General features: G+C 45.3%; 1 pseudogene; it reads left to right on the forward strand.

Moving 5' to 3' along the window:
- Positions 1-751: 751 nt before the first annotated feature.
- Positions 752-22529, forward strand: LOC119279478 (annotated as a pseudogene).
- The last annotated feature ends 434 nt before the right edge of the window (positions 22530-22963 follow it).

A 22963-nucleotide genomic window follows, 5' to 3' on the forward strand; every position in this document is an offset into this window, starting at 1 on the left:
TTGGTCGCGCCCGCGCCGGCCGCCGTGGCGGGGATTGCACCGTGGGGATGGCTCCCCCCGTACGGGCAGCGGCATGGGTCATAGTTGTTGCTTGGGGAGGCCTTGGCGGGGCAGCCTGTCATGAGCCTTCGGCTTCGGTGAAACGGAACAGACTTTGGATGGTGGCACGCCATTCGTCCATCTGCTCGGTTGTTGGTGGAAACCTTAGCAGTAGCTGAGCCTGCGCCATGGCCTCCGAGGCTGTGCTTGTCATAGATGATGATGAAGTCGATCGCGTTGTCGCTCGGCTCCTGGCAGAGCCAGTGGCAGCTGCGCTGCACCCCTGCTGCTGCGGTGCAACCACCTGGGCAGCAGGGTTGTGAGGCAGAGGCACCCGAGGGCCATCAGCTCCATCGGGCGCACCAATTCGGTCAGCCCGCCCTGGGGAGAGCGCACGCACAGTAGTAGTGTCCGCGGCAAGGACGGCAGTAGTGCGGTGACTCGCCCCAGACCGAGCACCATCACTGTGGCTGCACCCATCAATGGGGGAGCGCGGCCGTCAGGGTGTTGCTGATGTCGCTCTCCTCTAGCATCTTCTACTCCTGTGTCGGCCGCGAGGGGAATGGTGGCGGTGCTGCCTGCTCCGGCCACAACCCCTGTAGCGTTCGCTCCCTCATGCGTCTCCGCGCCCCCTGCAGCGTTGGAGGCCGCGGGTAGCGGAGCCTTCGAGGTGGATGGATGAGCTAAAGGAGCTGATTTCTTCTTGGCCGTCATGGTCGATGGCGCCGTCGACGATGCAGATGGCGATGAAGACGACGCGCTACTTACATCTTCAGGTTCGTGCAAGCGATATCCCTACCTGGCACACCAAAGATGTCGCGGGAAACCACGACCACCTATGGGACAAGGACGGCCCCTTGCTGGTTCGACAGGAGGGAGTCATGTTGCATAAAGAGCAGACCAATGCAAGGCAGCGCGGCAGGGATCACACAGGCAGTTTTACCCAGGTTCGGGCCGCCGCGAGGCATAAAACCCTAATCCTGCTTTGGTGGATTTATGGGAAAAGGTGGTGGTGGTGCATAGTAAACTTGCCCGACAGGGGTTGCTTCAGGGCAGCGACGACTACGCGCGTACGGGGGTGTGAATGATCTAAAATTCTAACCCCTTGAATCATTGGCATGGGCCTCCTTTTATAGATCAAGGGGTTAGCACAATGGCAAATAAGTCATTAGACACTGATATTGTCGTGGAATTAACACGTCAGATATCCTTAGTGTGAGGACTTAGTCGTGAGGCCAATGCATCTATGTGGTAGCTTGATAGGGGTTGAGCGGAATCGAGAGACGCAACACAAGACACGGGTTTAGACAGCTTCGGGCCCCGGGAAACATCATCTGGTAAAAACCCTACATGCTGTTTGAGGCTAGATCTCATTATCATCACGAGGGAGTCGCCGTAAACCGGCTCTCCTCTAGTTGTGTCTAGCCCTAGAGATTCTTTCTTGCTTGTCTGTCCCTCTTTGGGGAGCCCTGCCCATCCTTATATATGTTGAAGGGGCGGTTTACATGACTAGTCCTAGTTGGATTAGGATTACTCTATTACAAGTGGAGTTGTAGTCCTGCTTCCTTTGTAAAAAATATTCATTGTGCTTTCCTCATAAACCGGCCCACCATAGCATGATCCGGCCTTCCATAAACCGCCCGTTGGGCCACCGGGTCTTGTTGCTCCTCTGGCCCGCCTGCCGGATTACCAATGAATCGTAAACCGCCAGGTCCAAGTGGGTCACCAGTGAATTGCCAAACTCTAGCTGGGTCATATATCCGGCGGTTTATACCGCGGGGTATATCCCCGACATTAGCCCCCAGTTTAATTTGGGTTCATCCATGTCAAACTGATCTGCAACATAAACACAAGAAAAAATTTGTCGGGTTGTGCTCCGGTTTAAATATTCTTGTAAACTGGCACTTGATCATCCTTAAATCCTTGTTATTTCTTCCTTCTAAAAAATCCGAGTCAATAGACCAGCTTCATAATCGATTTGCTTGCAGAAGATATTTGTAAATAAAGAATCCATTTGAATTGGCCTTCAATGCTCTGACTTGACAAAAATATTAGTCTCTGAAATATTCAACTGATATCCAGCCGACTTGAAGATGTAAAACTTGCTGGTTTATGATTACCACCATTGCTGGGTTATAAAAACTGATAATTCCGGGTCATGATTGTTGCCAACGCCGGTTCATGATTGTTGCCAACGCCGGTTCATGATTACTGATGACGTCGGGTTATGATTGTTGCAGACACCGGGTCAACTTGGTTTATTCAAAACTGAGAATTTGAAGATTTTTCTCCCTTATATCCATATTACCTGTAGCCCCCCAAGTCTTGAGCAAAACAAAGTGATGACTTAAGACTTGCTTCAATATAAATACTGCCACTTAAGAAGAAATCCATGTTGTTCATCCCAGTCACTTAGTAAAAACTGAATACTCCATATTATGTAGCCCCCAAGTGCCGGGTTGTCATGCTTGCAGCAACCTGGGACTTGTAATTGTCTTATACTCATAAAAACTTCAACCAGTGTAGCCCCCAAGGGTCGGGTCATTATGCAATAATGAGTAGGGACTTTATAAATATGATCATGCTTCATTGAATAATAACGTCATATGATGTAACTCCACCATGGGGCTTAAATCCACGTCCACAACGTTAAGAGTTTTGTGCTTTACCAACTGAGTAGTGGACCCTTGAATATAATAGATTAAAACTTGTGTACCTTGAATCATTGATAGGAGCAATTGGTAACCCCCAAGGGCCGGCTCATTATAATGTGATGAGTCGGGTCTTCAATAAGATGAGAAAAAAATGACTTTGCATTAGCCCCCAAGTGTCATGGTGCATGCTTGCAGCGACATGAGACTTGCATATTTGATATAATCTCAACTTTGAATAAAGTAACCCCCAAGTACCGGGTCGTAAGCCTGCAGCGACTCGGGACTATTCCCTCCATTGTAGAATAAATCGTATTCATTGATAATATGATAGCCATTGCGCTAAAGCGACTTTGAAAACCTTTAATCATAATACTGGTTATTGATAACCATAATAAAAATCCAGCCATGTTGGCTATTAACAACCTTGAATAATGTACCCAATGATTTATAAGCGCATGATTCCAATGGCGCAATCCAAATATATATTGGCGACTTATAGTCCAAAGCCAGGCCAGGTTAACAAACACCGGATTATAAGTGATTATGCACTGACAACTTGTAGTTGAAAGTCGAGCCGGGTTAAAGAACACTGGGTTAATTTGATGACTGATAGTCATGCCGGGTCGAGAGACGCCGGTTCAACATAAAATTTATCAAAAGAAAAAATCTTGACAAAGGCAAATAAAACCGTGTAGTCGAGGCTTTTCAAGGGCTGCCAGGCCCAAATTCGAGGCTTTTCATGGGTTGTCAGGCCGCTGAGTTAAACCATTTTACAAAGCCTTTTAAGATGGGCCTCCAACTAACCAATCGTCGTTTTAACTTTGACAAGTTCAGGGTCTGTATAAGAGTAACTTGTCAAACGTTCGGCGGGTCATGCCAGGATTACCTGGATAGGAGTGGTTTACTTGATGAAGGCAGGTTAACCCAGGGTTTTAGGTGAATACACCAGGCTTCCAAGCCGTGGGTTGATACCCAATTACAAGGGTCCCTTCAAGCTCTTTGTGGCTTTTGCACAAAAGAGCCCCGAAGTAACTTTGTGAGCTGTGCTCAATGGGTGCCTATGTTTGAGTTGTGCTTTTAGCAACAATAATCTCTTTGTCCCCTTGGGTGTGAGCTCCCAAGCTGTATTGTGGCATGATAGCCAGTTTAATGGACAAAACAGGACGTCGCTTTGTAAGCAGAAGCCCCCACATGATAAATAATATGATAAGCCAATAATGCAGGATACCCATGTTTGAACTGCGCATCACGGCAGCAGGTCCTCTTCGGCAACCTTTAAATTTTTGCAAGAGATAAATTCCTCTTGAACCGGGATTTTGAACCGGATATTGAGAGCTTCAAAGCTTTATGGGAGACATCTTTCCCTTGAACCGGATTTTAAACCGGAATCTTCATTTTCAGCTGGAAATTTTCTGACGGCCTTTAAACTCGAACTTGCGAGAAGTTAATTCCTTTTTGAACCGAACATTTTTAAACCGGATTTGAGAGCTTTAGAGCTTTGTGGGAGAACATATTTCTCTTGAACCGGATTGTAAACCGGATATTTGAGAGCTTCAGTGAGACTGACTTCCTTTGAACCAGATTTTGAACCGGAATCCTTTCTGATAACCCAGAACTTCTTCACTGAGTTGGGATTTTGTCATATACTTTTTGAGCCGGAAATTCTCTGATGGCCTTTAAATTTTCATCAATATAGCAATAGCCTCCGGGACTGCGTTATCTTTCCCACCATTGCCCTGGCGTTCTTACATTCGCTTAAACTGGCAAGATTTGCTGAGTCATGTCATCATAGCCCCCGAGTCCTTAAGACGACTTGAGGAGTTGGTTTGAGATTCTCCGTGTTTGACCATAGCAGAAGGTGTATATCATTGATGTTTGATAGCACGATATGAATCCACAAAAGGTTGAGGTGACTGTGGTGGGTTATAAATGATCCCGTATGAGCCGTGTCAGCAACTCGGCCAATGGTTCCTTCCAACTGGCTATTTGAAGCTAACAAAACTGTAGTGGCGGCGACTTGTGCACATGTCCACTAAGCCCTCCAGCGCAGACGGCGGTTTGATGATAATTTGCCTCCATTTTGTTGGAAGAAAACCGGCTACCCAAGCAGTGACTTGCTCATACTCAATAAACAGCTCATGCAAACAGGTGCGGCCCGGTGTGTTGATGTAGACCGGGCCGCGGGAGATGGACGACAAAGACGACCGCAACATCAGAGGTGACTCGGATGGCCGCGACATTGTAAACCGGTGCGGATGGGGAAAATCGGCATCGGTGTTGTAAACCGGCTTGGACGGGCGAGTTAATCGCGGGCGCCGTCCCGGCAAGCTGATGTAAACCGGGCCACAGGGACGGCGTCTTGCGCATGTTCATTCACCGGGTGGTATGACACGGACGAAACGCCGGTGCAGAACATTGCTAGCGCGTGCTTCGTTCCCGTAATATAACGCCTCATTTGTAATGAACAATTGACCTGCATAAACAATATTGCATACCAAGGCAAAGATAAACCGATCTTTAAAAAAAAGGAATATGTGCTAGTAAAATATTTTTTAGATAGATATCACCTGATGTGTTTAGGCCGGAAGTAACCCGCCATGAAGCTGATGATCACTGGGTGAAACTGAAATCACTCACAGGTGAATCGGCCGCGGGAGCAGACAGATAAATTGGTCATGGCGTTTGTACGCCGGTGCGGATGAGCAAGTTATTCTCCGCGTTGTAAGCCGGAGCGGATGCATGAACCGACGGAGAAGGCGGACGGGTGAGTCGTCCGTGGCGTTGTAAGGTGATGCAGAAGGGCGAGTTGGCTGGCGCATTGATGTAAATCCGCCCGCAGGGGCGATGGTGATTCGTTTGGACGACAGACGAGCCGTTCCATGAATAACTTCCAATACATGCAACAGTAATTTAGCCATTCTCTTCTGTGCCTGTAGTGGCGTACTGTTCCCGGACTGCGATGGTACCCGCGGGTCGATGATGGTGGCATATCGCTCGGTGCGGAGTCTACGGAAGCAGAAGGTGACTCAGCACAGCAGTGGTTTAAAGTACAGCAGCGGCGTTAGCAAGGCCTAGGGCGGCTTACGGTGTAGTAGAGGTGGAGTGGTAGGCCTAGGGACTCGTAATATGCACGTTGATTCCCTTTAGGATTTGAATTGCTCAAGAGAAGTAGTACTCCTTGGATGCGTCTTATTCTAGCATCTATTGCTTCCGATTAATAGTGGCGACGCCAGATCGGAAAGAAAAAGTAACAGCCAAACTGTATATAAAAAATCCACCGCTTCCGCTGATTCCTGATTGACGATTGATGTGATGTTTCTGCCGCTATCACTGTTTTCTTTGCAGTCTGGGCAGGTACGCCAATATCTCGGGCGATACTGCTTGTACACGAGCTCTTCGGCTGTACGTGTGGTTTCCTGTCAGATCCGACCTGATTTTGGTATCCGGCTCGGATCTCCTACCTCCGAAAAATCCACCAAACTTTATTTCTAGTCACCAAATTGGATTGAAGACAACAGAGGCCGGATCAAGAATTAGACGTTCAGCACGCGACTTCGATGAAAAATAAAAAAAACTCTGGAGTACGATCTTGAGATCGGAGTTGATGTGGATCTTCCGGCACTATCTCTTCTTCATCCGAAAAATCACAAACTTCTCAATGCCTAAGAGAGCTCCCTTCAAGAACTCAACACCACCGTGCGCAGCCCCACGGTGGGCACCAACTGTCGTGGTATTAACACGTCAGATGTCCTTAGTGTGAGGACTTGGTCGCGTGGCCAACGCATCTATGTGGTAGCTTGAGAGGGGTTGAGCGGAATCGAGAGACGCAACACAAGACACGGGTTTAGACAGCTTCGGGCCCCGGGAAACATCATCCAATGAAAACCCTACATGCTGTTTGAGGCTAGATCTCATTATCATCACGAGGGAGTCGTCGTAAACCGGCTCTCCTCTAGTTGTGTCTAGCCCTAGAGATTGTTTCTTGCTTGTCTGTCCCTCTTTGGGGAGCCCTGCCCCTCCTTATATATGTTGAAGGGGCGGTTTACATGACTAGTCCTAGTTGGATTAGGATTACTCTATTACGAGTGGAGTTCTAGTCTTGCTTCCTTTGTAAAAAAATATTCCTTGTGCTTTCCTCATAAACCGGCCCACCATAGCGTGATCCGGCCTTCCATAAACTGCCCGTTGGGCCACCGGGTCTTGTTGCTCCTCTGGCCCTCCTGCCGGATTACCAATGAATCATAAACCACAAGGTCCAAGTGGGTAGCCAGTGAATCGCCAAACTCTAGCCGGGTCATACATCCGGCGGTTTATACCGCAGGGTATATCCCCGACAGATATGATAGCAAACAGTGATATCATACCTAACTCTGTAGGCTGATAGCATGCATTTAATGCGCCGCTTAGTGTCACATCGTTGGTCGCCCGGCAAGGCTTGACGGGCTAATTTTCTAGCTCCACGCCTGCTCGCTTGACACATCACTGGACGGGTGTCATTTGTGGGTTCACTTGGTAGGAAGCGGCCACCATGTGGCGAATGGTTGCCACTTAATCATCTTGCGTCTTGACACTGCACTGATCCACGACGTGGGTCGTGGTGGAGTAGTCGGTGGGGTGTTCTAGCCTCCGTGAGCCCCAGTAGGCCCTGCCGGGGCACATGGGTCCTCTTCTTCTTGGGGGGGGCTCGCCCCTTGCCGGGCTCGCCTGCCCGGCAAAGGAGGCGTCTCTCTTGATAACATATGGTCCTTCTGCCTCAGTCTTGGTTCCTTCTGATATGTTAGCTGGTTCTTCGAGTCTCTTGGTCTCTTGATTTGGTGCTCCAATCTTGATCTTGTGCCTGTGCATAGTCTGGTCAACATGCCCCGGGTCTGTTGCACCGACAGCTGTTGACTTGAGTTTTCCTTGGTCTGCAGACTAGTCATGTCACCAGCGTCTACAATACTCTAAAGCTTCTCGATCGTTCCGTCTGTAATGTAGCGCAAACAATGACTACTTCTTTCTGCAAAGTGGTAAGACCAACTGGACCCACTAATGCAGCAGTTTGCCTTAAACACAGTGGCTCCTTTTGTGCAGCTTAACTAAAATCAAAATCAAAATAAAACCAAGCAGAAGTTTTGATATCCCTGTATGCAACAATAGGTATAAGGGAAACAATTACTGAGAAATAACGGTTGATGACGTATACTCCCAGAAGAAAAACATCTATTGATCTACCTTATATTAATGGGAAACAAAGCAAGAGAGTAGCAATTCTCAATCAGTGTGATTCATTCATATTAACAGAGACATTATCTTAACAATGCCTTGGTTAAACATGTAGAAAGAACTACAAAGCAGGATAGTACCATTTGTAAAACACTGTAACTGACATATCATAACAGAGACATTATCTCAATAATACATTTCTTAAACATGTACTCCGGTCGATCCCTAACAGAAATAGTACTCCCGTCGATCCCTAACAAGTGTTGCAGTTTTGAACTAAGATTCGGTAGTTAATTCCAAGAGTAGCGTTGTTTAATTTTACCAACGGCATTAGATTAACAAAAAGCATAAACAATTCTAGGGGAGAGTGGTCGCAACAACACCATGTGCTTCCATCTACTTATAAAGGGGGTGATGCAGAGTTTTGTTGTAACAAAGAAACAAGCATCATGTCTGGGTTGGAGCAATTTTTGCTCACTTAATGGTAAAAGACAGTAGTTCAATAGCTTCAATTCAACATTTATCCAAAACAGTACCAATACAAGTAGCACAACATATCAAAGCACACTTCAACATCATGTGGATGAAAGTCGGTACTGACCTTTCTTGATCAAGATTTCAAACAACTCGCGAGGAGGCCATGAAAGAAATCTCAACACATATATGGAAATCCAATCTCCTTTTGTGCAGTTCCACCAAAATTAAGCAAAGTCTCCGGTGTGACATTCAAGTTGAACTATGCAAAACACTCTTAAAACAAAAGTGTTTCTCATAGCGAAGCACAATGTCCCAATAGCAACAAGTTGAATTGATATCCCTGTTTTAACAGAGGCAAAAAAGGAATCAATTACTGGCCAATAAAGGAGGATGAAACATGCGGCCACAAAAAGAAGCATCTACCTTATCTTGATGGAAAACAAAGTATAGGACAGTAGCATTTCTAAAACGGTTGCATTGATTCATATTAAAAGAGAAATTCTCTTAAAATAACATTCGTTAAAAACATAATTTAATTTTAACAGTGGCATTGCTTCAATTTTCCAGTGGCATTCTTAGATTTACAACAACAAAATAGTTGTATGGAACATGGGACATGCCAGCACCATGTGCCTCCACACGTATAAATGGGTGATGCAGAGTATGATGCCAAGTAGCATATTTGTGTTGGTCACATATTTGTTCTCTTTGAACCTTTTTCCTATGTGATGGAAGCAAATCTAGTCCTGCACAAACTCCCAGACCCCCCGGTTTCTTTCCTTTTTCAACAAAGAGATCACTTCCTTGCAGATGTGGGTACTGGGTTACCCCCTTTTTTCCCTTTTCGACCAACAAAGCGGCTGGATAGCCAGTCTATACCACTTTCCCTCCCTCCTTTCCTCATTGAACCAGGTCCAAGATTCATGCTCCACCCCACCCCACCCTTCTTTCCTCTTTGAACCAACACCTAGATTCGACTACAGAATCGAAAAAGATCCGCATGCAGACAGAGGAATGAGGTTTCAAAGAAAGTTATACCTTAGGGTCATCGGGATGTGGCTAGGCGTGCGGTGGGAGGCCGGATCTTCCCACACTACACACGGCAACGAGGAAGAAGGGGTCGGTGGCCCTCCCACACAGGCGCTGGGTGAAAGAGAATAGCGCAGCCGGCAGTGGATTGCCTCCCTTGCCGAAGGCGATAGAGTGAACGCTACACCTCCTCCCCTTCCTAGTGTGACGGGATCCGAACGGCTCCTTCACCAGCTGTGAGGGGGGGGGGAGAGACAGAGGCCAACGCAATCTTGTTTAGATCTAGTGAAGAGGGTCAGCTTAGGATCAAAAGTATGTCTAGAGGGGGGGTTAGACTACTTGACAAAATAAAAGCTTAACCTTTTTCCAATTTTAATTCTTGGCAGATTTTAGCAACTTAGTACTAGTCAAGCAATCACAATACAATTCAAGCAAGCATGCACAGTATATGAGTAGTGGAAAGTAAAGCATGCAACTTGCAAGAAAGTAAATGCGAGGAGTTTGGAGGGAGCAAACGCAATGTTGACATGGATATTTTTGGCGTGGTTCCGATAGGTGGTGCTATCGTACATCCACATGTATGGAGACTTCAACCCACAAAGGGTAGCGGCTGCACGAGTCCACGGAGGGCTCCACCACGAAGGGTCCACAAAGAATCAACCTTGTCTATCCCACCATGGCCATCACCCATGAAGGACTTGCCTCACTTGGGTAGATCTTCATGAAGTAGGCGATCTCCTTGCCATTACAAACTCCTTGGTTCAACTCCGCTATCTTAACGGAGGCTCCCAAGTGACACCTAACCAATCTAGGAGACACCACTCTCCAAAAGGTAATAGATGGTGTGTTGATGATGAACTCCTTGCCCTTGTGCTTCAAATGATTGTCTCCCCAACACTCAACTCTCTCTCACAGATTTGGCTATGGTGGAAAGATGATTTGAGTGGAAAGCAACTTGGGGAAGGCTAGAGATCAAGATTCTTGTGGTTGGAATGGAATGTCTTGGTCTCAACACATGTGTAGGTGGTTCTCTCTTAGAAAATGAATGGTGGAAGTTTAGGCACGTTCTGATGGCTCTCCTCACGAATGAAGAATGGGTGGAGGGGTAAATATAGCCTCCACACAAAATCTAACCGTTACACATAGATTCCCAAACTCGGTGAGATCGAATGGTAAAACTCGGTCAGACCGATTCAGGTCAAAATATGAATGTTAGGCTTTTTGGTGGGATCGATGCAATCAACTCGGTGAGACCGATACGCTAGGGTTAGGGCATAACGCAATCTTGGTGTGACCGATCACATGAACTCGGTTGGACTGGTTTCAGTAATAGGCAGTTGCACCAATTCGCTCATGTCAGTGAGACCGAAATGTTATGAAAAGGAAACAGTGAATTTGCATTACAAACTCGGTGGGACCGATTCGCTCATTTCGGTGGGACCAAAACGTTACAAAAAGGAAACAGTGAATTTGCAATCTCATCTCAGTGAGACCGAGATCACTATCGGTGAAACCGAAGTGACTAGGGTTTGTGGCAGTGGCTATGTAAAATGAACTCAGTGCCGCCGAATAGATCAAATCGATGGGGCCGAGTTTGACTTTTAGGTTTAGGACATATGTGGATATGAGAAAGTGGTTGAGGGTTTTGGAGCATATCACTAAGCATTTTGAGCAAGTAGGCCATTAAGCAACACCTCATCCCCTTTTAATAGTATTGGATTTCCTATGGACTCGATGTGATCTTGGATCACTTAAATAAAAGCGTAGAGTCTTGAGCTTGTTGCCAATATGTGTCTTTAGAATTTTGAGGGGTCCGCATCTCTAGTCCATGCCATGCCAATCATTGAACTTTCTGAAATGATCATCTTGAAAGAGCATTAGTTCAATGAGCTATATGGTGTTAAGAATTACCAAAACCACCTAGGGATTAGTTGCACTTTCAATCTCCCCCTTTTTGGTAATTGATGACAACATATAGATCAAAGCTTCGACAAATGATAATAAGAATGAAAAAAACATCGTCGCTTTGAGAAGTATTTGATAAGCAAGAACTCCCCCTAAATTTGTGCATTATTTAAAATTTGCTTTTGAATGCAAATGCACAACCAATTAGGATCATGGGTTACTCTTCCATGTCACATACATCTTGGTGGAGCGCTCAAAATGATAGAAAATAAGAACAAGCACTCATCACCAAGGCAAAGTGAATGATCATACATAAAGAATAGATAATGTCATCATCCAAGCACAAGCATTTAGCATGATATGATCAAACACATGACCTACAAAGTATCTCACACACATAAGCATAGGGTATCTCAACCAAGCAAGCAAAGCAAATAAGTAGCAAAAGAAGCAAAGCTCTCTCTCTCTCTGAAGCCTATGATCTATACACTTTCTTCCCCTTTGGCAACAAATTACCAAAAAGCTTGAAAATGCATAGTGATATGCGGCTCTCTAGGCTTGATCTTCATGAGGAGGTGTTGAGAGGACTCCAAGGATGAAAGCATCAGTAGAAGTTGATGGAGCTGGTGGTGTTGCCACTGGAGGGGCAACTAGAGTTGTGGTTGCAGGTGTTGATGCTATAGTTCTAGTGTCTGGCACTGGCACTACTGCAGACCTCTATGCCCTAGGCACTCTCTGGAAGACTTCTGTAGTTGCTTTCGCCTTCCTCTCTTTTGCTTCTTCCTGGAGCTGCTCAACTGCTGTCTGAATTTCATTCACCTTAAAGTCAAGATCATAGAATTTGGTTTCAATGATCCTCTCCAAGCTCTCCTAGTTCTGAGTCAGGGTGGCCAGTCCTTTGTCAACTCTCAAGGTTGCTTGAATAAGATATCCAAGCTGGTCTTACTTTCACTTGAGGAACACTTGTGAAGCTTCTTCGGCACTTGGTATCTTTGCTGCCTTCTCAGCTTTTGCCTTTTGTCTCTTCTCTTGATCCTATAGAGATGTTGAATCTTCAGTAGTCATGACAACAGTTTTGTCCTCAAAATTAGGCTTCAAGGGAAGGTGCTCTTTGTCCAACAAGTATACTCCTTTGGACATTTTGGAGTTTATCAACATCTGTATGTGTGGATCATACCCGCATGACCTCTTCTGGTCAGCAGCTGTTCTCTTGATTGTCTCAACAATCAAACTCATGACCTTGAATCTCTGGGACAAATCAAAAAGCTGGTGCAGATTAATGGAATGGCCTCTAATCATCCTGTGATCTCCTGATTTGGGCAACAAAGTGTGCCTCAAGATAGTGTTCATTGTGCCCAATCCAGACATCAAGAAATACACTGAGCCTAGCTTGTGAGTCTCCAAAGCTTTGTCAGGTATCTCCTTGTACATATTTGACATGGAGTTGTGATCCTTCTTCTTCTTAGCATAGACATCAATGTCTTTCTCAGCTTCTTTGGGGGCTTTTATGAGCTTGGCCCACTCATCAACAGTAGATTGGTACCTTGTACCTTCAGTCATCCACACAATCTTTCCATCAGGATAGAAATGAGCTGTAGAGTAAAACTGCATAATGAGCTCATCATTCCATTTGGTCAACTTTTGACCCACAAACTTGTCAACATCATTGAGCTTGAAGCTTTCATGCACTCCTGGGAAATGATCTTCATTCTCATCAATATACTCCCAATCAACCCACTTCATATCACAGACAATGGGCTTCTTGTCAAGCAACAGTGTCTCATAGAAATCCTGATGTTCTTTGGTGTGAAATCTATAGTCCACAGCAGTCCTTCTCCTCATGGCATATGGATCAGCTTGTCTCCATAGTCTGATACCTGCATCCTTTCTCTCTTTCATATTCTCAGCCACTAGATGATTCTCATCATGGTCTGGAATCTTTGGCTTGAGTTTCTTGAGCACTTGGGCTCCATCATCTTCTTCTTCAACCTCAGGCACTAGGGCCTTGTTCTTCTCTACAGCAGATATGTTCATGGTGCTTCTCTTAGGTGTAGTCTTGGAGGCTTGAGCTGGAGCTTTGGGGGCTGTCTTGGGCTTTGAAGGAGCAGCACTAGACTTGATGGCATCCCCCATCAGCTTTTGTGACTTGGGAGGAGGTGCAACATCCTCTTATTCCTCCTCACTTGCAGAATATCTCCTCATAGATGGATTTCCAAGCACTCTTGCAACTGTTTTCCTGACTCTTTCTTTTCTCTTCTTGCCATCTCCATCTTCTCTGGCTTCTAGAATGAATTCCATTGTCTCTTGAGTTGATGCCCTGGCCTTTGACACAGGCACTCTCCTGGCAGGTGCTTTCTTGTGCTGACCTGGCTTGGTAGAAGCAGCAGCAGCATACCCTTTCTTGAGCACCTTCTTCTTTGAGCTGGCTTCTTCAATCTCAAAGTCCTCATCCTCAGAGTCTGAAGTTTTCTTCTTGCTCTGCCTAGTTTGTGCCTTAGGCAGGTTGCTTGGTGTGCTCATGCTACCCTCATCATAGCTCCTAGAGGGACAAGTGCCCTCACTCAAGTCCATCTGCTCCTCTGACTTGTTCTGGCTGTCACTCTGATCAGACATACTACACTGCAAATTGAGAGCTGGCCCGGTAAATAGTTGTAGATGAGATAGAGTAGATGAGCATCACAAAGTGCAGAGCTTTTGCAAAAAGAATGAGTCAAAAACTTGGTTTTAGTTTTTCACAGGAAGCATTTCGGAGCTACCGATTTGTAAAACTCGGTGACACCGAAGCAACTTTGGAGTCTAAAATAGTGGAATCGGTCAGACCAAGACACTGTTCAGTGGCTCCGAGTTTGCTAGGGTTTCACAAAGTCATGATCTCGGTCACACCGATTTGCAATTTTTGGTCAGACCAAAAATCACATGTGCAATGGCCTAAGCCAAATCGGTGAGACCGATTTCTACAATTCGGTCAGTCTGAGATGAGTCCGGCGGAAACCTAACCCTAAATTCTCAAATCAAATCTACTCTAAAGGATGTTTTCTGTGGATAGATGAATCTCATACTTGGAAAGAAACATGGCATTGTCTTTGTGCTAAGAATCAGAGTTAAAAGAATGCACAAAGTGTCGAACTCATACCCTAACTTGGCGCTAAGCTCGCTACGGTGACAACGGGGGTGAAGATTTCTGTTGACGGCAGCGGAGACCAGCGGCGGGAGGTCGCTGGCGACCAAAGGACGATCCGGGGACCTGAGAAGCAGAGCAAGACACGCGCAAGCGAACAGGTTTTGGAGGAATTTCCAAAATTTGACTTGTTGGTATATATATCCTGGCACTATCGGTGTGACCGAGTGGAACAACTCGGTGGCACCGAGATGTAGAATCACAAGCGGTTACTGCAACTCGGTGAGACCGAAGAGTTCTAATCAGTTGCGCCGAGATTGAAAACTAGATCAACCCAGTGAACTCGGTGTGACCGAAATGGATGAATCGGTCAGACCGAAATGCACAGAGTGGTTTTGGAAGTTTAAGTCTATGACAATCGGTAACTCCGAGTGCTCCTCACCCAGAGGGTTCGAATTTGACTTCTTCAAACTTTGTGATGTAGCATGAATAGAGCTTGAGACGAGAAAAGCATAGATAGCTAAAGGAAGTTCTTAGGCATTCTTGTCCATCCATTTGGCAAAAGAAGAAAAGCCAAACAATCAAACCAACAAATGGATGTCCTCGAATGAGAAAAATATGCAATCAACATGCTCTTACAATAAAATGGCAAATGAAATATGTGGCAAAGCATGCACATTCACTCTAGCATCTATCAAGCAATTGGCGATGACTAGGTCATCCATATATAAGTATATTGACTTAGGAGTCAAATCAAAACATTTGATCATAGGTCATACTCATCGTTTAAGCACAAGTGAGGTTACCACTTTTACATAAAACATTGTTGTGTTCACACCATTAGAGTTGATTTAGCTCAATTCTTAGAGTAAAGCTCCCCCTAGATGTGATATCCCCTCTAAGAGGGATGAACTAACCTTGGGTTTTGTTGATGATGACTTCACGCAAATGTTGAAGATGTGGATGCTCATAGTTGATGTAGATCATTTGAAGCAATCCATTGGAGTGAGTTGCACTTTCAATACATACATGGGTTAGTCCCACAAGGAACAAACAAGGATATCCATAGAATAGAGTGAAGCACACACATGATGATGTCCACGAAAGCATTAGGTTACCTTGCCCCTTGACTTACGAACAAGAGGGTTTGTGACTCCTTTAACTAGTGCAAGATGTGGAAGTTGTTTGCATTTGTCCTTGCCAAAATGAATATGAGTGAAGAATGTTGGCGGAGTCACCCTCAAGAACTTTCTAGTTCTTCTTCTTCGGGATCCACATCATCTTGATGGGAATCCTTGGGGTTGTAGATGTACTTGATGAAGTAGAACTTGATGTAGTCTTGGGAACCCACTTGACCAAGGCCTTTGGAGCATCTTCAAATGCATCAATCTCCTCTTGAAGCTTGTCCTTGCCTTTTAGCTTGTGGTCTTGTGGTGGAAGATCATCTTGAGCTTGTGTTCCCTTGAAGGAAGTAGGATCATACTTATCTTGTTGAGGAACAAACTTCGTCTTGGGGTATTGATCTTCTTCCCACTCAACTCCATTGGCATTGAACTTTCGTTCAAAACCAACACCTTGATTCTTCCGGTGCCTTCCTTGCTTGCGTACAATTTCCTCAAATTGCTTACTTCTGGCAAGGCTCTCGTAAACACCTTTCTCTATAATTCCCTTCAATAAGCTATTTTCTTGCTCAAATGTAACTTGGCTAAGAGAATCATTAGTGGAATCAAGAGAACTACTAGAAGCAACAATATTGGATTTAGCATGATTATTGTTACTACAAGAAAAAGAATCTTTCTTGTTCTTGTTGCTAGATTTTACTTGTGGCATGTAAGTAAACAAGAGTAAATGATTGGCAATGTAAGAAGAACTTTTCTTCCGAAGAGCATCATTGATGGCCTTTAAGAACCCATGTTCTTGCTCAAGATTGAGCTTCTCGAAGTGTAGCTTCTCATGAGTTTTTAAAAGTTCGGTGATCTTCTAAAGTAGTTTCATGAGCTAACTTAAGAGTATTTAGTTCTTTAGTTAGACGCTCAATCTCGTTCTTATCATTGTCATTCGTTTCATCTTGATTAGCATGATTAATACAATTTTCACTACAAGAAATATGTCAACTAGTGACCTTCTGTCAGTGACCCTGGAAGAATTGGTCATAGATCTATGACCATTTTAGACCAATTGGTCAAAAGCTGTTCGGGGGGCTCCAAACCCTAAACTATAACGACCATTTTGGTCAGAAAGGTCGTAATTTCCTTACACGAAATGGTCATAAAGCAGATAGCACTGGTCCGCTGCCTTATTTCTAGCTGATCATGACCAATATAGATGGTCATAACCTTGTAAATTGTGGTGGGTTGCTATGACTAGGCACCACCTCATCAGTTTTGCCTATGTGTCATGTCCATGTGGCAGTTTTTGCCCTAGGTTGTGAAGCAACCTATATTTCTGTCATTCACAAAATTCCCAAAAAAATCTCATAAATTCTTTGGGTCATATCTTCATCAAATATGTAAAAAACCTTCCTTGGCTAGTTCAAAAATAATTCAAAAATATTCATTTTCCTATTTTGTTCAAAAAAACACTTTGTGAAGGAAGTACCACTTTGGCATGTCCAAATGGTATCCATTTTCTACAGTGCTTTCCTATGCCCAAATAATCATCCTCCACCAAATGCCAGCTCAATCCATTCATTATTTTGAGCCTAGCTTCAACATTCGTATTTATGTCCAGTGTGGTACTTTGCAAAGCAAGTACCACCTAGGCTCCTCGTTTTGAGCTGAAAATTTGTGAAGACGGTCTTCTTAGTAACTGATCATCCTCAGCCAAAACTCACGCCAATTAGCCATGTGAATTTCCTGTACCGCTAATCAAACACTTGGTTGCTTATTCATGTTTGAGCATTGATCGGTCTCCTTGTGAGAATCTTATGTTGTGATTTTCTTCCTAGCACCTACCTGGGGAGTGCCCAACCCACTAGACATGCCTAGGCCGCCCAGAACACATGGCAACACCACGGTCACGCCAAACTTTTGCCCGGAACTCATTCGGGCACTCGGAAAATGGAAATGAAACTTTCGTCCAAGAAAATGAAAACTTCATTAGGCAACATTGTTTGTCATGCCAATATGCACCCTTGTGCATAATACGAGATCATTTTTTAAAATTTTCATGTGAAAAAGTAGAAGAAAAACAAAAACAAAAACACAATTATATGTGCTCTATTCTCATTGGTGGAATTCGTTGCCACACGGATCAATGACATGGCGCCCATCCATCCATCCATCTCCTCATCCCACATCCATCCATCCATCCATCTACAAAAAAGAAAAAAGAAAATGAAAAAGAAAACCCCACCCGCAGCCACCTACCCAAACCCCACCCACAGCCACCTACCCAAGCCCTAACTCCCATCGCACTCCTCCTCCCCCCATCTCCTCTCCGCCGCCATTGATCCCCGTCTCCAAGCAACGCTCTCCCTCCCTCAGATCTCGATACGCCGTCGTCTGCCTCAGCGCGCACCCCGTCCTCCTCGCCCGCCTCCGCGCGGCCTCCACCTCAAGCCCCACCCTCGCCTTCCACTCCCCCGCGCTGCAGGTTGCCCTCCGCGGTCGACTTCGACTCTGCCCCAACCTCATCTCCGGACTGAGCCACCAGCGGGCGATGGCGACGCGTTAAGGGAGGAGCTGCTGACCCACGGGCGGCGTCGTGGCCATGCACTGCAGATGTCCAACATCAAGGACGACTCTGGCCACCTACCCTGGGACTGCTCCGCGTGGGTGTTGATACGTCTCCAACGTATCTATAATTTATGAAGCATTCAAGCTATATTATTATCTGTTTTGGATGTTTATGGGCTTTATTATACACTTTTATATTATTTTTGGGACTAACCTATTAACCGGAGGCCTAGCCCATATTGTTGTTTTCTCGCCTATTTCTGTGTTTCGAAGAAAAGGAATATCAAACGGAGTCCAAATGGAATGAAACCTTCGGGAAACTTATTTTTGGAACAGAAGCAATCCAGGGAACTTGGAGTGCAAGCCAGGGAAGCTTCGAGGAGGCCACGAGATAGGGGGCGTGCCCTCCACTCTCGTGGGCCCCTCGTGGCTCCCCCGACCGACTTCTTTCACCTATATATTCCCATATACCCTAAAACCATCAAGCGAACAATAGATCGGGAGTTCCGCCGTCGCAAGCCTCTGTAGCCACCAAAAACCTCTCGAGAGCCCGTTTCGGCACCCTGCCGGAGGGGGGGATCCCTCACCGGTGGCCATCTTCATCATCCCGGCGCTCTCCATGACGAGGAGGGAGTAGTTCACCCTCGGAGCTGAGGGTATGTACCAGTAGCTATGTGTTTGATCTCTCTCTCTCGTGTTCTCTCTATGGCACGATCTTGATGTATCGCGAGCTTTGCTATTATAGTTGTATCTTATGATGTTTCTCCCCCTCTACTCTCTTGTGATGAATTGAGTTTTCCCTTTGAAGTTATCTTATCGGATTGAGTCTTTAAGGATTTGAGAACACTTGATGTATGTCTTGCCATGCTTATCTGTGGTGACAATGGGATATCACGTGATCCACTTGATGTATGTTTTGGTGATCAACTTGCAGGCTCCGCCCATGAACCTATGCATAGGGGTTGGCACACGTTTTCGTCTTGACTCTCTAGTAGAAACTTTGGGGCACTCTTTGAAGTACTTTTTGTTGGTTGAATAGATGAATCTGAGATTGTGTGATGCATATCGTATAATGATGCCCACGGATACTTGAGGTGACAATGGAGTATCTAGGTGAATTAGGGTTTTGGTTGATTTGTGTCTTAAGGTGTTATTCTAGTATGAAAGGTATGATAGACTGAACGGAAAGAATAGCTTCATGTTATTTTACTACGGACTCTTAAATAGATAGAACAAAAAGGATAACTTTGAGGTGGTTCATACCCTACCATAATCTCTTCGTTTGTTCTCCTCTATTAGTAGCTTTGGAGTGACTCTTTGTTGCATGTTGAGAGATAGTTATATGATCCAATTATGTTATTATTGTTGACAGAACTTGCACTAGTGAAAGTATGAACCTTAGGCCTTGTTTCCTAGCATTGCAATACCATTTACGCTCACTTTTATCATTAGTTACCTTGTTGTTTTTATATTTTCAGATTACAAAAACCTATATCTACAATCCATATTGCACTTGTATCACCATCTCTTTGCCGAACTAGTGCACCTATACAATTTACCATTGTATTGGGTGTGTTGGGGACACAAGAGACTCTTTGTTATTTGGTTGCAGGGTTGTTTGAGAGAGACCATCTTTATCCTATGCCTCCCACGGATTGATAAACCTTAGGTCATCCACTTGAGGAAATTTGCTACTGTCCTACAAACCTCTGCACCTGGAGGCCCAACAACGTCTACAAGAAGAAGGTTGTGTAGTACACATCAGGTGTGCACTTACGCGCTCTTCCTCGAGGAGTGGCTCAAGTTCTTCACGGTGTTGCGGTACGACGTGGAGGCGGAGCGCCTCAAAGCCCCGACGCCGGCAGCGGAGGGGTAGACGCCTCACACCAAGGCGGAGAGCAGGACGATGGTACCCGGTCTCGCTCGTGGAGGACCTGGACCTGCGCGTGCCCACCCTGTTCCAGCTCCTCAACTGCGCCCTCGTCATCTGGAACGACCCCAACTCCAGCGAGTGGGTCGCACTCGACGACCACTGCCCGCACCGCCTCACCCCGCTCTCGGTACCTCTCATCTCATCTCCTCTCCCTCGCCTCTGTTTGTTTCAAGAGACAAATCCTATAGTACTGAGGAGTGGGTGTTGCGTGCGTGCGCACGCGAAGGAGGGGCGGATCGACGAGACGGGCGGCTTGCAGTGCTCCTACCACGGCTGGTCCTTTGACGGCTCTGGCGCCTGCACCAGGATCCCGCAGGCCGCGCCCGATGGCCCCGAGGCCTGGGCACTCCACTCACCCAGGGCCTGCGCCACCAAGTTCCCCATGCTCCTCTCCCAGGGGTTGTTCTTCATCTGGCCTGACGAGAAGGGCTGGGACAAGGCCAAGGCCATGAAGCCTCCAATGTATGTGCGTCAACTCTGCAGCTATGCTGTGGGACTTCTTCACTAGAAAATTCAGTAAACAGGAAACATCATCATTTTATTTCGCTTGGTTTCAGGTTGCCGAAGGAGTTCGATGACTCGGCCTTCTCCACCGCGACGATCTAGAGGGACCTCTTCTATGGGTATGACACATTGATGGAGAACGTCTCTGATCCTTCACATATAGAATTTGCTCACCACAAGGTAAATGTTGTGCAAAGATTTGAGAATGAGTTTACTTGTTTGCTATACAAGGTTTCCTCTGATAGAAAAGGATGATTACTGTCATTTCTATCCATTGTACAAAGATCTTGCTTGCCAAGAGATATTTCTATCCATTGTATGATAAGTTATCCAAGGGATACACATCAATAAAATGCTGAATTCATGCTAGGAACATTGCTATAGCACATAATCAAATTTTTAGCTTGCTTGACCTGCTTTGTATTATTGTTTTGAGTGATGGAACAAGGAACATATGCTTAGAGAGCATTGCAAGGTACCAGCATCTGATGTTGCTTTGTTATTTAGCAATGTTTTATTACTAGAATTGTAATTGATTACCCAGGGGTCAAGTTATGTTCCCTTTGCGGCTGGTAGCGTCACCCCCTCTGAACATCGTGTGACTGTTAGTTATGCATCTGAGTGTTGGGTGTGTAGGATAATAGGATCGTCAATTCCCCTATTTCCTGTTGTCAGTAGTTAATCTCGGGGAAGAATTTTTTATGGAAACATGGAGGATGATGCTTTTGCTGTGCAATTGTTTATCACCCCTCGTAACATGTATATTTAGCGGTTACTACTAAAAGTTTTGCATTTGAGTGCTGGGTAGGTAGGATCTTAGGATCATCAACTCTTGTACACTGTTTTAACTAGTTCTGCATCTGTACATACATGTGTACACGTAAATCCAAGTGTATGTGCTGTCTTTTGAAGGCTTATTTAAGGTTGTGGTTGTTTGTCCTAAAATATATCAGTCTATTTTTTTATATCCTCGTCCACTAAGCTATCTGTGCTATGTCCTATTGAATAAGATTTCATATTCAGTGCCTTTATAAATGTTGTCTTTAGCCTGAAGCTTTCTATTCTTCATCAATTTTGCCATGTTTCTCATTGATTATGCTCCTCCTCGCAGTTGCGTGTAGACTAGCAGCCGCCCTAGACCCTCTCTCCACAGTCCACACTGTGGCCTATGGCGTCCGCTGGTGGATCCCTCGTTGTGGCGTTCATCATGGGCTTCCTCATGGGCACCAACCCACGGTGGCACGTCTATGTCGTCGCCATGCCACAGAAGCTGTAGGTCGTTGAGGTCTCCACCGTTCACCTCTTAAAGGACAACCTTCCAACCTTGTTGTGAGATACGACGGACTCCCCCTTCTGTTCCTAGCCTTGTGAATCAGGTTATGCAAACCTGTTGCATTTAGCACCATAAAAGCTTGTTACTACATCAGTTGCTTGCTCCAAGTGTCTTGTTCTGGGTTCTTTGATTTTATCCTGGTCTGCACAATGCTGATATTTCTGGATAAGCTGAAACTAGTTTCTCCACCATATGCTATCTAGTTGTTGGGTGCTAATTATAGTTACTTTATATGAAGAAACACTTACCTTTCAGCCATCTAATATGAAATTCTAATATGCCTGCTTTTTTAGTTGTATATGACATTCGTGCATGAATTCATTTTCTTATGTACCAACTCCCTAATCAACGTTTTGTGTTTTCAGTTCGCTATCTTAGGAGAACCTGGTGTGCTATATGGGGAAGCAAAGCAGCAGCCCAGAACCCGATCTGTGATACCAGATGAAGGCACCACAACACACCATGATGCTCCCTTGGAAGGTCAGCTCCTGGACCGCAACTTTCTCTCAATTTGTGCTCTGCTTGATATCAGTTCCTTGTATTGCTGCTGCATTGATGCAAGTTGCAATGTGTAGGGCTTCCGAGTCTGCACCCTGCCGTCTGGACGGAGAAAGGAGGGGGCATCGTCCATACCGCGGAGTTGGTTGAGCCTTGAGTGCAACCTAGAGAAGCAGTGCATCATCTGGGGTCATCTCTTGCTTGTGCCATGGTAAGAACAGAGCGCCATTCTTTGTCATGCATGTATCGAAATGGCAGAAATGTCGAATACATGTTCACTCTCAGCTGGGGTACTTTTGAGGGAAGATACTTGGTTGTACTTAGTTATGTGATTTATTCATGTTCGTGCTATTTGTTAAGCGATTATCTTTATGTCATTGCTACCCCGTTGTGTATCTCTCTTTTCTTGTGTGTTGCGTCATTGTAGATATGCTTGATGGAGTGAATGCTTTCAGTTCTAGTTGTTACAAAACTTTACTATGTACCATGCTTAGTGTTTACTGTACTGAGGTATTGGCCATCGAAATTTGGGCATGTATGTATAATATTAGTTCTCAATGTGTCCAATGCAAACATTACTATCAGTTGTTA

The sequence above is a fragment of the Triticum dicoccoides genome, chromosome 3B (genome assembly GCF_002162155.2).
Source record: "Triticum dicoccoides isolate Atlit2015 ecotype Zavitan chromosome 3B, WEW_v2.0, whole genome shotgun sequence".
NCBI classification, from domain to species: domain Eukaryota; kingdom Viridiplantae; phylum Streptophyta; class Magnoliopsida; order Poales; family Poaceae; genus Triticum; species Triticum dicoccoides.